General features: G+C 43.4%; 1 long non-coding RNA gene across 1 annotated transcript in view; it reads right to left on the reverse strand.

Annotated features, from left to right (window-relative positions):
* Positions 1 to 846: 846 nt before the first annotated feature.
* The window catches only part of LOC310900519, a 179,156-nt gene continuing 163,907 nt past the window's right edge, over positions 847 to 16,095 (reverse strand). The window contains exons 11-12 of the long non-coding RNA XR_014585180.1: positions 7,985 to 8,089; positions 847 to 970 (exon numbers count right to left, since the gene is read on the reverse strand). This is a non-coding gene — a long non-coding RNA (uncharacterized lncRNA). The remainder of the gene's footprint in view (positions 971 to 7,984; positions 8,090 to 16,095) is intronic.

Consider the following 16,095-nt stretch of genomic DNA (forward strand, 5'->3'; position numbering starts at 1 on the left):
GGGCCATGACACTGGAGGAAAACAGTCAGCATGTGAATTTATGTAGTGTATTCCTTTTATTGCATTTATACGTGGAAAGTGTGTTCATCCAAACAAGCACATCCTCACTGCAGACTCTGCTCTCTGGCTCCCCTTTGCAGATTATCCCTGCAGCTAGCCAAGGAGAAGATACTCAGGAAGCTTCTTAAAAACAAAAATTAGGTAAAACACACCATTGATTCAAACAGGCAAGAGGGAGAGCTCTATCCCTTGGCTTCTGGACCTGTGAGGCCATCAGTGGCTGTTGCTTTTTCCTCCAGGTCTGCTACTGGTCTACGTTGAGACTCAGTGCAGGGGTCTGTTTGTTACCATCTGTTTTCTGGCTCTTAATGATGGGGTCTGTTTTGGTACCATCTCTGTTTTCTGGCTCTTGATGATTTAGGTGGGAGAAAAGGTACCTGCAGCCCACTGCTTCATGTAGCCCATCACCACTGGGACATTTTTCTGCTCTTTCTGGGTCAACCCCTACAGCATTTTGTTGTCCATCTAGCCAAAAGGGCCTCAAAATCTGCTTGCTACCGTGAAATGGAAAGTTTCCCCATCTCAGGTGTGTGCTGTAGTACTGTGGGAGAAGAGCCACCTCCTCATGTGTTTGCACGCACAGGTCTCCAGTCCCTGCCCACCAGGGACTGGTCCCTGCTTGTCCCTGCTCCCAGTGAGCCCAGGCAGGATGGTCATTGCCCTGAAAGTGACTCAGAAAGCACTCAGGCATATAATTGTGCTTATTGCCATGGAAAGAGCGGAAAGCAAGGGTCTCAGATTTCACCACAAGCCTTGTGTTATTAAATGCTTTAACCATGATAGTCTGCTTGCTATGAGAGGATAGTTGGCTGATTTTATTTTTCTCTCAGACCAAAAAAAAGTTAAAAAATTACAGCAACTTTCCCTTTGAAACAGTGTCATTTCATCAAGGGACTAGACCAAGGCAGAGCTGAAAGAGAGGTGCAGAAATTGCGTTGCCAGTCAGAGATGGCAGGACTCAGATCATCCCCTAACTCCCATGCCACTAGAAAACTGAGTCAACCTTTCTTTAAGGTGGAACATCTGTATTATTTGGTTTTATTGTTACAGAAAAAGGTGCTGTGGGGGTGATTCCCAAGGTCTTCTCTTCCAGCCACTCCCTTATGAATCCTTTCCTCCCTCTAATGACTGTCTCAGGAAACTTTGGACATCTGTACCTAATATAAGCATTCAGCTGCTGATATTTAGGTGTTGGAGTGGATTGCCCTTGGAAAAGAGGAAAACACTAGCTCTGAGGGTAGGGAAGCTGCTTAGGATGGGCATGTCCAAAATCCTGCTCCCTGCTCAAAATCCCAGAGAAATGCCCTGGCTACCAGGTTTTGACATATTTTAAGTACAAGTGTGCATTGATCATGTACTTTGAAAACTTCCGTGTCGTTCACAAGTCAGAGTGGTTTTCTGACACCCAATTTCTAACTTATGTCATTGAAGGAAAAAAAATCCATTAATACAGTTGCCAAGCATCATTTCAGAACTCAGAGAACAGAAGGCAGATGACTCTGATAATTGGCTTTTCATGACTTCCAAGGCAATCACAGGATTTTCTGGAATCCATCTAAGTTTTGAGGCATTGGCAGTTCTGTGAAACTGCTCTGTGATAGCCACATGGACAACAGGGGAGATGGTGCCTCTGGATTTTGCTTCAGTATTAAGCAGGTGCAACTTCATTGCTTATGGTGTTGGCTGTTTCATCATTATTCCAGGCTTCTACCAGCTTTGCCTAACTCACCAACCAATGCACTTCATACCTAAATCACCAATAAATACACAATATTCATGGGCATTAATCTTATAAATTGGGCTAGAATAAACAGAATATAACTTGGGAAGGGAAGTGAGGTGCAAGTGCTTCACTTTCCTTCTGAAGGGGGGACAGAGAGTGGGTACCCCGGGGGTCTCTCTGCAGCCCCCATGATGGGCACTGGTTGTTCAAATCTGTCTGTAGAGGCCCACTGGGACCCGGCTCTGATTCCACAGAAAGCTATGCTGACATTTTAATTAAACCACTTTATGCCAACAGCAACAAGTTATCCTAATGAGAGCAGATGTATCCAGTAAACAGTGGCATGTTTTTAGTTTAATCTACTTAAACCTGGATATATACTAATTCCTAAGTAAATACCTTAGTGGCCGGTAAAATGAGGAACAGATGATAAAAGAAGAAGTTTTCTTGTGACCCTTGAGACACGACTATAATGTTTGGCTTGGCATCATTAATCTTATGGTCAAAAGAATACAGCCTCAGCATGTTTAATGTGAGAGAGAGCTGCTCACAATGAAGTTTCTTCTCTACAGTGCCCTCTGCAAACAGTAATTTCCACATTTTTCTCTCTTCCCTCTAATTAGGTTCCCTTTGGCCTGACACACTCTGAAAGCATTGCCAGCTGAAGAGACCTATCCATCTCCTCTCTTGAATAAAAACATGAGCTAATAGAGTTGAAGGTATTTAAGCACAGAGAAATGTATAAGGTATCACATGCCTCAAGATAACTGATTCTTAAAGAACAGCACCTTAAATAAATCCTTTCAAAATGCTCTCTCAGGCTGATGGGTAAATAATTAATTGCTCTCCAGAGTGTCAATAAAAATCAATCCTCTGTCATGAGGTTAAATGAATGGGAATTTTGTCACCAGTTTCGGTGGGGGGCCAGCATTTCACTGTACATAACATGGTTAGCTATGATATAGACCAATTTTTTTAATTTTGTAGGAGAAAGACTCCATCTCAATCTGACAAACTTCTGATGTCAGCATCTAACTGAAAAAAAATGAGTTCTATGAAAAACATAGATGGCTTTGATTTCCTCCCTCCTCTGCAACCAGTGAGAAACAGCTCTTGATACTTACTGAACTGATCAAAACACTCATTTCAAATAATGCATGTTATGAATTTTGCTCTTTCTATGGTTAGTGAATCATTGGCAAATTGATCCTGATTCCTGGAAATGTCATTCTTAAGCAGACTATGATTAGTGACTAGTATCACACAATATTTTCTCATCAGCTGCCTGTTTGCAAGACTGTAACCTTTAGGTATTCAGTATCCAGATTTTATAATTGGTGACTTCAATCACAAGGCTTATTCTCCCTGATTGGATGATATGCATTTCAAAATAAAGTCTTCCCAAAAGATAAATGAAAACTTCTATCCTACATATAACACTTGCGGGATATTGAGGACACACAAATATCACGACAAATAAACAAAGCTATTTGTACAGAGAACAACTAATTTACATCCCCAACTTTGTCAAGCTGAAGGAAGTACTTTCACTGAAAAACAAAATACACTGTGGTATTTGATTTTTTTAATGTATGTATTTATTTATTTATTTTTGATTCACCCCATTCAGAAACATCCCCATGTCATCATGCTCCATCCACAAATCCCTACTTGGGGTCCAGTGGGACCCAGAATCACGCTTGGGTCTGACACAGATCACAAGCTGCCTTCCCCTTATCTATGCAAAATATCTCATTTAATGGTCCTTCACACCATGCTAAAACTGAAAGGAATTTGACAATATCACAAGCAGTTGCTGTTCTATCAGGAAGAAAAAAAAAAATAAACTCAAAGTATGACTGTAGTTAATTTCATTAAGTGGTTTCCTATCTCCTGGGCCGACACATGAGGTGACTAAGAATGAATCATGCCAGGTTGCCTATTTATTGATAGATTTGCATAATAGCTGCAGTACAGTGCATTGAGACTGGCCATTTATTGGTTCACCAAAAGTTTGTGACAAGCCGGGGCTTATTCTGTGACTGATCCATTCCCTTGCAGATAGCGCTGTTGTAACTTGCCATGGAGTGACGCTTCCTCTTAGTAATGCTAAGAGGTGAATGTGTGTGAAGCTGCTTACTTAAACAAAAATATTTTTTTCCTTCTACATGACAGGGAACTCAAGATGCTTTTCCAGATTCCAAACGGAAAGTTGAAGACCATAAATCACTCCTTGTGAGGAATCTTTCCTATCTTTTATATGCCCCCCCAGGTTTGGGCTCAGGGAGGAATTTGATGTAACAAACACAAATCCTTGGAGAAAAAGGAAGATAAATCTTTAAAACAGTTGTTGAAAGTTATTCATACAGAAGTGATTAACAAATAACAGGATTTGTGCTTGTTCTCTTTGCAGACCACTAAAAATTCTCCCCTCACCAGGCTGGCACATTAGCAAATCATGCGATTTGTACCACTTTCTGGGCCTGTTCTAAAGAAATGAAAAAAAGAACAACAGGGAGGCAGAGAAAACAACTGCAAGTGAAAACAGTCATCTTCCCCACTGTACTTTCCATAAAAAGATTTCCTCCCCTCTATTAAGGTGAAGTACCTTGTTAATCCTCATGCAGCCAATGAGTGCTTTTTTCCCCCCTCTTCTTCAAAATGGGATTATTTTTTTTTTCCTTTTTAAATATAGGTTATTAGAAATAGAAGAGCTGCAAAAAACAGTCTCAGACTGAGCCTTGTTCATGTTCACCTCTGCTTTCTGGCCAGCTGCACCATTCTGCAGCCAAACCCCATTCAAGCTGTCCATGAAAGTCGCTGCCTTTAAGCAGACTCCCCCTGACATAACACAACAAAATTACTGCTCCACCAACACAGGTGCATTTACTTTGTCTGCCCTATAAATCTGGCCTAGAGGATGACTTATATAAATAAAGTGAATGATTTTGTACTTGTAAGGACTTGATAGGGGTCAGCGATTTGCTGAACACTAGCAGAATTTCTCAGCTCAGAGTGGGTGAACCAGGAGGGCTTAATGCAAAGTGTTAGATTATCCAGGCGTGATGGCTTAATACGAGTGGGAGTAAGGCATAATACAGGGAATCATTACTCAGACACGTGCATTTATGAAATCATTATTGGGCTAAAGCAGTTCATTTGTCTGCCTTTTTAACTACAGACCTTTGGTTTGAAGAAGACCAACCATGTATCCACTAGTAGGAGCTCTGGGCTGAACCCTGATCACCTGTAAATGAGGATTTTCCATTAACCACTTGATGCCCCGAGCTTGCTCCTTCTGGAAAGGTGCCAGGCTCATTTCTGTCCCTCTCCAGGTGGAGGAGAGATGCCAGAGGCATCTTGTCTTTGTTAGGTTAATTTGGAGAGGCTCTGGGCTCTCAGGAAAGCTAGCTCCTGATTGAACGAGACACTCTGTGAACCCTTCAATTTTCACTTATTTCTTCTATGCTTACTTTTATTTGAAAAGATTTTGCTGGGCTTATTTGAGGCCTTGTCAATACTCTTTTGTGACCAAAAGATCAGGCCTCCTCTGGCCTTGATTAAAAAGGCATAGAGGCAAGTATTAAAAGGCTTTGTCTTTTCCAGTTCAACAAGCCCGTGGGTCTCATTTTCAGCTGCCTTCCTTCAGCTCTCTCACCACAAAAAGCAGTTTTTGTAGGCAGCCATTTGCATTGGGTGATGTGTGGGAGATGGGAGAGGAGAGCTTTGTCTGTATGAACACCCTCTTTGGCCCTTGGCTTCACCTCAGCTCTTCAGGGACATCTCTCCTCCAAGGCACTGCATGGCCTGGAGCAGCACGAAGTAGCGGCGAGGAGAAAACAACCCCAACCCCTTCCCACACACCCCACCCTCCCTCACCTTCAATCATCATTGTGAGGACACGAAGAGGAAACACCAAGCCCAGCCCAAATGAAAACAATCCTTGGCAGTATAAACCGTGTTGGAATGATTTTATATAATACTGCCAACAGAAACACGAACCTTGTCTTCCAATCCTTCTCCTGTTTGTATCCACCACTAGGCCTTCCATTCCAACCCCAGATTTGAAGTCTTTCTTGGAAAACATAGGGGCAGGGTGTTCTCCCCAGGTGACCTTATTTCCAGCTATCTCTTGCCTGTCAACTGTTCCAGCTGAGGTAAGTTTAGAAATGAGTTTGCTGCTTGCAGAGATGAAGGACAGCAGGAAAGGCTCTGCCCAAGTCAGCAGAGCGTCTGTGTTTGAATAAGATCAGGGTCAAGCACTCAGTAACTCTGAATAACACACGTGAAGCACCTGATCATCACCAGAGTTAGCATTTTCTGCTTACGCCTGACCTCTGGCAGGTTTGCTTTTATCCCTACCTTTTCAGTAATATCGTTTCCCAAAAACTGTTGGGCCCAAGATGATATGCTTCCAATCACAGATCAGCCATTACACCAAAAATACAGGGCCTGGTCACAGGAACTTGGAGCAGCCATGATATTCATTTGAATTCTTTAAAGAATTTGCCTCAAACTTGCTGTTTTTGTTTTCCGTGTTTTACCAATGTTAGCCAAAAAGCAAATCTATTCCAAACAAATTTTGAATATTTCAGAACACTTTTTCAGATTATCAAAATTCAGATGTGGTATTACTCAGAACAGAAAATATATGGTATTACTGGTATTACTCAGACCAGAAATTCAAACTTCAAGAGACACACTCATCTACCAGGGAACAGATCCTACCAGGGAACAGACACACCTAATAAAAATAGCTCAAGTTGCAAACTTTGAATGTGAAATGCTCCCAGCAAATTGCTCTCCAAGAAGCTGCCAGAGAAGAATGATTTCCAGAAGTGATTCAGCAAGCAGCTCAAGAAAATTACAATCTCTTCGTGGACGAGTCACAAATGGAAGATGCAGTTTGTTGAATGATATTCATTACAAACAATTCTTCTGCCTATATTTATCCCTGTGAAAACAGTCAGGGCTCTCAGGTGGGCCCTTTAACATTTACAAAACCTGTAATGCACAATGTCTCCAGGCCAGGCAATTTTATGCAGAACTTTTGCACAAAGTAATAAAAAAATTATGCCTGATGTCTAAAACCAGATATGGTGAAAGATTTTCCTCTTTTTCCTGTTTTTCCTGTTTTTCCTTTCCACACCGTATAGCGATTATTGCACAAAGGGCAGTAATAGTACCTTAGATAATGTAATGTCATCCTGAAGGACTGCATTTTTCAAGCAGTGCCTTTTTTTGGAGGCAAGGGAGTTTTTGCTTCTGTGTGGCAACACTGACAGAAGCTGGACTATGGGGTCATTTCTGTGTGCCTTTGCCAACATGATATGCATCTTTAGCAGTTTCTACCAGAGAAGCATTCTAAGTTTATAAAGCATGTCCGGAAAAAAAAAGTAGGAAAAAATTGATTTTCACATTGTTTTTCTCAATTCCCAAGGGCTGGATTCACTTGCAAAGTAAGAAGTTGGGCCATGAAATCAGTGGGATTTCTTCAGAGCCTCCTTCTCCAGCGTCTGGTGCTGGCCGCACGAGAGCCCAGTGGGACACCAGAGAGAAAGGAGAATCGGGGAAACACAAGAGCTGTTTCCTAAAATGCACGTCATTCCTTGGTGCATGCTCCTGTCTTGAAAAAATAAAAATAAATTAAAAAAAAATGGAAAGCTTAATATTTTTATTATTACTGTTATTATTTAATGACAGTTTTATGATAACTCGGTTTGTTTACTGTTTCCTTCTTGTGGGAATGTCAGCTGTTCTGGAATTATATTTATATCAAAAAGAGGCAAACATTTTCTGCCATTCCCCTGCCTTTTCTGGTTATTCCCTCACTGCTAAATCCCTCGGGAAGCAAACAGAAGCTTCAGGGATTAGCAGCAAGGCCAGCGGAGGCTTCGCTGCTCAGCTGTGTTTGCCCACTGAGTCACAGCTTGGTCTGCCTGGGGTGCGATGGGGCTGGGGAGACCTCTCCCTGCTCCTGCCTGGACCTGCCACCTTGGAACATGTGGTACGTGAGCTCCCGAGCCGAAAACAAGTGGTTTGCCAGGTGCTGGCAATAGCAGCGCTCCTCAGGGTTTGCTCCTAGTCATTTTTTTTTTTTTTTTAATTTCCTGGGGTGCAGAAGCCCATGTGCACTTGCACTCATAAATTCTCCCCTCCCAGTTCACAACCCCCGAGGTGGCCTGAGTACCCTGTGCTCACCGGAGGGAGATTGGCAGCACCACGGTGTGATTCATCACATCGGGAGGAAGACATTGAGACAAAGAGAGTCGTTTATTCAAGGGGGAACTCGAACAGTTGTCAGTGCTACAAAATCAAGAGAAGGTTGATAAACAAAAGTTCAGTTAGGTCTAACAAGGGCTGGGGTACCTCCGTGCTGTCAAAACAGAGACACCACTTCAGCTGCCTCAGAGCACAGAGCATCTTTAGCACAAAACCTGTAGATAACAGAATGACATATATTTTTTCCTTTATTTTTTCAGTGCATTATTTTAATAGCTTTATTATTATTATCATTAAAATACAGATGGTATACCCAAAATACTTTGGAGTATCTTATTCAACTTTTAAAATCTTCCTAGACTCAGCTGGCAGGCTGACACAGGGCACTGACAAATAAGAAAGTTTTCTCCTCTTTTCTTTCCACATTACTTGACACAGCAGTGAGGCTAAAGTAGTGAGGAAGACACAATATCACCCAAAAATGTGTTTCAAAAGAGGTGTCAGAGGGCAGATTAGGGATGAGGCATTGCAATACATTGCAATGACCTGGGAAATGACAGTGAGGAGCTGAAAGCCACCAAGAGCTGTCACTGCAGAAAATCACTGAAACCATGATGTAGGGCAGCTCTGGGGCTGAGCATAGCCTGGCACTCCCCCAGAGTCCCGGTGATGCTTCTTGGTGGTGACTGTGGAAATCTCTAACACAACCTCGGTCTGAACCAAGACGATCGCCCACATAAGATGACATCAGTCACCAGACTGGCAGGAAAACTATAATCATGAAAAAGAAGGGACAGAGGGAATGAGGTCCTGGGAAGTAAAAAGTCAGAAAGAATGAGCGTTTAGGATCAAGGAAAGGTCATGTATGGCATAGACTTGAAGGCTGTCTTCCACAGAAGGGTCTCACGTCTGCTTCTGGACTCCACAAGCACTGAAGCATCACAGCCCACAATCCCCTAGATGGTTTCCTGTTTCCATGGGTTTCATCTACCATGGTGTATCAGTCTGCTGTCCCTTATCTTAAACTTTAGTTGTACTTTCCCTGAAACTGGTCTTGAACCTGTTATCTGAGGCAACGGCAAAACAAGCGAGGACAGTCAGATTGATTTGGAAGTAAATGAACCCATGCTTCCTCATTGCACTCTCTACAGTCATAAGCCTGCCTTTCCCATGAACATTTGAAACTTGGCAGCTCGGTTTTGCTTTGCTTGTTATTGGGAGTGATTGCCCTGGCAGGGATCCTGAACCAGCACACCACATGCAGTGGGACATTCTCTGCATCTCGTTCAGAGCCTTAGGGAGCCAGGTTTCCACAAAAGAAATTGGGTTTGGAAATTCTTCACTCTCCAGTAGAGTGAATGCATGAATATTTCTGTTCCTGACCTGATTTTCCATCAGTTCCAGGGGTTTTTTCAATTTATTTTTTTTCTCTTGATTAGTGGAGGAGAGACTGCCTTGCTTTGCTGTTTCTTTTCCAAGTTCACTGGCTAGCTGTTTCTGAATGTCCGGGGTGTTTCCCTGTCCCCTCCCCAGTAACCCTTTCCGGAAGTTTCCTGGTTAGGATTTTGATCCGTTTTGAATAGCCAGTTACTCCCAGCTGGTTTCTCTACCACTCCCTTCTGAGGTCAGCCCGCCAGAAGTCGGAGGAGGTGGAAATCACTCCTTTCAGCTCTCAGATACTATTCCAAGAAAGATAAAAGCTGACCAGTCACAGACGGTGATGCTTTCTGCTCACACGCCGGATCCACTCAATCACAGCCTTTCCCTGACTCACCGAATTACCTCACCCATCCTTTCCTCAAGTTGGGTCCCTAAATCACTAGGAAGATGACAGACATGCAACTGAGATAAACACCATGTGTCTGTTGGCGAGACGTGCCTACTGCCATGCTCACAGCAGTTCTGCGAGCAAGCTGAGTCAAAGCATCCTCCCCAACCTCAGAGACAAATTTTCTGCCCTTCATGCCCTTCTGTGACTTCCATGGCTTTATGGCAGGGCCTGAGGCAGACTGGGGTCATCTCTTTGCCCTAACGGACAAAGCAAGGTCTGGTTTATATCCAGCTATACACCAGAGCTCGCTTCCAAGTCTCACTTGTGTGACAGTCCAGTTTGATCAGTTTGGATGCTGGGTGAGAATTGGCTCAAAGCTGTGTGCAAACTGATGTGAGCCCATACCCAAGAGCTCTTCTGAGCCCAGCCTACCTCCGGACAGTGTGCAAGATCCACCTGGGGTGATAGAAGAGGGGAAGCCACCTTTTGTGGCTGCACTGCCTCACCCCCAGGTTGGGAGCGAGCTCATTGCTTCCCGTACCAGACAAATTTCATCCTGGTTGTGCAATGTTGTCAGAAGCCACAGTGAGGAATGTTTCAGGGAGTTTTGCTTCTTTTGCAACTGGCGGCTGGCTTTCAAGTTACCTCCATGCAGCAAAGCTGTAGTCACTCTGCTAATACCTATCTCCCATGTAAATGCAAGCTGAGTAATTACTGTGTAGCAGGGAAGGTTTTTTCAGTCATTTCTCTGTCCCTGAGATGTATGACTACATCCTGTCAGCAAGTATCACAAGCACATCATTCATGAGTTATTCCAGAAAAAAGGAATAAATTACTTTTTGAGTCCTATAACCAATAATTGTAAAAAACATCCACCTTGGTGCATTTAATTCCCCCTAAAATTCTTGATTTGCTCGGTCAGTCTCTCCTGGCAATGCAACTTTGTGTATCTGTGATGTGATGTACGGTATCAGTCTCTCCAGGTTCTTCTCTTTTTTTCTCCTTCCTTTAATGTATAACTTGCTCCTAGCAATCAATCTGAAAATACCAGCTAGTGTGAGGGAGCACACTGTCAGTCCAACAAAGAAATAAAAGCTCTTCTATCAGATCCATGTTTTTCACAAAATTTACAGTTATAAGAAACTGCTTTTTACAATCAGATTATTCAGGTCATGAAGAAATAAGGATGAAAACTGTCCGCTGCATGTTTGAAAAAAAAAAAAAAGGAAAAAGATTTATCTCTAGTGGTTTCCACCTTATGGTGAAATCCATACCTACAAATTAAAATATTAAGTGATAGTTGGTGTTTTATCAATAGAAACTGATTTAACAGTTGCCTATTACTCTTCCATTACAGGGCATGCACTACGAGGTATAAGATGTTTGACCTTTTATTCATGGGATTACAGCTCTTCTGGGACCATGAAATCCCTGGGAAGGGACCTCTGGCAGTCATCTGGTCCATCACCCTGCTCTCACGCAGGATCAGCTTGACCTGCGCTGTTCCAGGAGGTCATTCTTAAGGACCCCCAGCGGCAGATTCCCTGGCCTCCCCAAGCAATCTCACTTTCACTGAGGACTTCCTCACCCAAAGCATTAGCTGCTTGTTTCTACTAATGAGCTGCACTGGCTGAGGCAGCCTCACACACATCCACTGCCAGATGGGCACGTTCACCACGGGTTATGTGGGTATCTCTTTAGCTGAAATCTCAGGAATCCTCACAGTAAAGAATTTGACAGTAAGGGCTTGACTTAAAAACTATTTATGAAGGAGGGAGCGGTTTAGATGAATACAGATCTATCCATCTCCTATTCATGAGGCTCTTTAGACATGAACCTTGAAATTCAGCTTGCCTGTGTGCTTGATGTTAGATGAATGTTAAAGTACTTTGATGAATTGAGCCCAAACATCCATGTTTCTCTTCCTTAAGTAGCTGAAGCAATATTAGTTAAAGAATTTGGACAGCACAAGAAACCTTAAATTGGTTGGCAATCAGTCACAGTAAAGTCAATCCCTGTGCTCGATTTCCTACCTCTATGTGAGGGTAAGTGCAAATAAAGCATTACCACAAATGAGTCTGATGCCATCTTCACACCAGTACAAAAAGACAGGCCTTTAACATCAGGCATGTAGTTACCTCTTCCATTTCAGAGTCGGACCATATATTAACCCTTAATTTGCTACCATTGCCTATTATTTCATAAGGATGTCTATCATCAAATGCAATACACAATTCTAGGTTTAAAAAAAATAAATAAATCATGGCAGGCTTCATCTACAACACCATGAAGCAGCCTCAGAAAACTTCCCAGAACAGGAACGCTTTACTTAGATTCTGACAAAAGCGAGGGATGAAAGATCCTGGGAGATTCAGCCACCACAGAGTGGTAATAATGCATTACTAGATATCCCACAATGATTTCAAGTTCTTGGCAAGCTGGTCATGTTTTCTGGGTTAGTGTAAACTTGTCTGTTCTGGAGCTATGAATATCTGCAATACATTTTCACATAAGAGTAACAAATGGGAAATGTATGCAATTTCAACAGTGACGCTCAGTTACTTTTACTTTTTTAAGGAGAAATTAACTGTCTTATTGCAATCTGCATTATCAGGAACCTGTTGGCAGTCAGGTCTTCCTCGGGAAGCCTTCATGTTTCCTAGCTCCAGAGCTCTGTTGTTCAGAAATTTGACATCTGCAAAGACACATGCAGTTAATTCCTTAAAAGTTTCAGATAATTTGCTGATTTATGCAGTGTTCCAGCCAGCTAAATTTGTCTCAATAATTAATGCATTTACACCAGCAAGCTGCCTTCCTTTTGAACCATCTTCAAAAATTGTCACTAGCCTCTTCACGTATCCTTCAGCAACCAAATAGAAATAAACGTGTATGTTCAGAGTCCATACTGTTGTGGTCCAGGCCAAACTCTAATTAATGAATGGTGTTTCAACGAATTACTTCTGTCTTTCAGTATTGATTAAGGATGATTGCTGGCCAGGGGATGCCTTCAAGCAGTTAGCTTTTTGCAGAGAACTGGATTTTTTTTAACTTTTAAAGTTGTGTTCAGATACTGTAGAGCACTATGACGTGAAAAATACAAGGTCAAGTCACTAGCTTGAGACAAATCAGGATTTTTTATTATTTTTTTTTTTATCCTACGGAATATGTGTGCTATGCACCACTGTTCATGTAAGTCCCAGAAGCTGCTGGCTAGCACAGAGCTGGTAAATTAGCCAGAACAGAACTGCTCCTATAGAGCTGAATTAGCATGGCCACCTCTATTGTACATCCACTGTGATGGATAAGATCCCTTAATCTCTGCCAGAATAAGCACCAAAGCCGTGCCCTTGCTTTTCACCATTCTCCTGCCTTCTCTCTCAAATACCAGCCAAAATCAGTCCATAACTGCAAAACAGTCCAGCAACACAAACCATAGAGGAAAACTGTTCACCAAAATGCCTTCCAAGCAGCTGTGGCTTGAGCAATGGTTTGGCTGGCTTTCCTCCCAACCCTCAAACAGGAGCAAGGCAATTACACTCAAAATATCTCAAAAGGAAAGCTTCTGTAATTGACGATCTGCTTTTCACCAGGATATAGTGACTGGCTGAAAATTCCTTAGATAAGACCGGAGGGCTTGCCAATAGTGACTGCTCTAATTAAAAGCAAAACAATGTTAATTACAGCCACTTTGCTTCACACAACAGCAGCTTCCTGAAACGGTCACCTTGTTAGCCTACGTCTGTCACTATAAGAGAGGCCTCCATTCTGCAAATGTTGTCTGCTCAGGCAATGCAAACAAATAATCTCTCTAGAAGTTTAGAAGAAAGCTGTAATTCCCCATGACTGAGATGAACACCCACGTTTGGTGTGTGCCAGGTCTCCTCTCTTTCCATGTAACATTCTCCCACCTGTGGTGAAATGAGATTTCAGCCACCAGCTCTGAAACTCCAGCCTGGTTCACAGTCAAGCCATGCTCTTTTTGGCATTGTGCTTCACGACCTCCTGTCCTGACCCAGGTGGGATAGATGATCAGTAGTGAAATGCTGGTAGTGCCTTGACTGTGTATTTTAGGGTAAAGCTTCTGGAACTAGGGCTTATTAATTGCATGACTGCTAGCAGAAAATTTTACTCTTATCTTCCACTGCTTTGTCACTTCTGCAGCCCTCAAGGATTAAGGGAAAAAAGGTTTTGTTTCTGAAGAAGCTGGAAATGGCTGATCCCCCGCAGAGAAAAAATCTGGGGGAACAAAGGACCAGGCTATCACTATTCTCAACACAGAGAATCCAAAGCAGAAAACTGGTTGCATGTATGTGCAGAGGAGAGGATGCTCAGTGTGTGGGTGCCAGGAAATGCAGTTTCTCAGTTCCAAAGCAAAATCAGCTTATATTCGAAGCATGACATTACCGCAGCCCTCACTGAGGGCTAGGTCCTCCACCTGCCATGGGGAAATTACCATGACTCTAAAGCTGACATGATGGCTTGTGCAGCAAAATGCTGCTCTAAGCAGCAGGTGAAGCTAGTCAGCATCTGTAGGCTCAAGAACAAGCAGAAGCTCCTAGTCCCATGCTGCAGAGCACTGGACTTGGGCTGAGAGATACCAGCTACCTTCACTTCTAGTTCACTTCCAGTTCACAGTGTTCATTTAGGATGCTCACTGTTTACATTAAAAAGCAGATGGGGAGCTGGCTCACAGGCCTGAGCCAGCTGCAAAGCAACCACACTACTGTTTGGTAGGGTTAATCAGGCAGCATGAACTCATGGATGAAGCAGGGATGAGTTTGAGGGTTGGGTTGGGATTTTACTTTCAAGCAGCTGTGCAGACTTATATTGACCTTAACCAGCCAGGAGAGACCTTGCCCATGCTGGATCCCCAAGCTTGGTGCAGTGTCTGCCAGAAGCAGGCAGAGGGGCCTGGGAGCTTATAGTGTGTCCATCTTCACAAGGGCCATGTTCTTCCTCACCAACTTCTGCAGTGTTCAGCGTGGGGAGGACTCCTGCTCAAAGGTCCCAATTCAACCTCACTCATCAAATGCACCTCGAGTCAAAAAAGTACTAGAAACAATGAAATGAAAATGATTACAGCTTAAATCCCAGCAGTCAGGGAATGAGAGAGGTAAGATTTCAACGGTAAAGTTAGCTCAGCTGTTCTGTCAATAGAAAATATTTTCCACACTTGCTGTTTCCACTAACCTTTGTAGCAGCACCATACTGATGGTGCCATCAAATACACTTCCAGAAGAGCAGCCAGGTCAGAACAGCAGCATAGGTGATGTTTTCTATCACTCCTTCCCTTTTTCACTGAGTGAACTCAAGCACACGGTCTCGTGTTGCAGTCAGAAGGGCTTGTTTTTCTCATTTTGTCATGGGGAGACCGTTCCTGTAGACAGCTTGGAGAAAGCCTGGTGTAGCTGCTCTCAAAGGGATGCCAAGCTCGTATACTCTGCTCAGGTTCAGGCTAGGTATCAGTGAAGGCACATTCACTGAGCAGATCCCATAATTTCCTCTGGAGATCTGAGGTGTACACATGTGAAGGTTTGCATACTCATCAAATCAAAGGGTTAAATGTGTCCCTGTGGAACAGCTTACCTCCCTTTGGGATGCACAGTGCAGTGCCTTATCAGGATCTCTCAGATCTGCTTGGTGACTGCACTCTCCTTTACAGGGAGAGAAGTTTTCAGCTGTGATATAAAACCTCAAAGCAAGGTATTTTGCATCTTTGCTCCCATTTGTTATTTAAGACACAGGGCTCCTCATGCTACATTGACCATACATAACAAATCGTTTCAAAGGTTGTTTTAATATCTGTTCCACAAATCTGCATGGGCAACCTCTCTGACACTTTATTAAAGCCAATAAACACATGCTTACAACCAAGAACTGCTGTAGCAGCACTTGGCTTTTTGACTGGGGTATCAATTCCCCCTTTGTGCACCAGAAAAGGGGGGTATTTATTTAGTTGTGCTTACTTCTCCTGGGCTCCACAGTTCATGCCGTTCCCAGTCATGCTCCACGGAACCTGGAGGATGTCAGCTTCACCGCTAATACTGCGGGAGCTGAACCTTGTCGGGATCAGCCAAGGATTTCATCAGTGCAAGGTCAGTGCCGACACCTCCCTCCCTTCCTGTGAGAAAACTCTGCTGCGAAGCAGCTCCCCGGCCCTGCACTCTGCGGCACCGAGAGTGCTTTCTGGAAGCTGCGGATGCCATTTCAGGGCTGGGAGGGCTATCGAGATCAAATCGCAGCCACCTGAGCGTAATGTGGGGAGCACTGCACACCGCTGAGCCAGCAGCAGTGCAAGGAGATGCACACACGGGCTGGG

Source organism: Anser anser (assembly GCF_964211835.1).
Source record: "Anser anser genome assembly, chromosome: 5".
In the NCBI taxonomy this organism is placed as follows: domain Eukaryota; kingdom Metazoa; phylum Chordata; class Aves; order Anseriformes; family Anatidae; genus Anser; species Anser anser.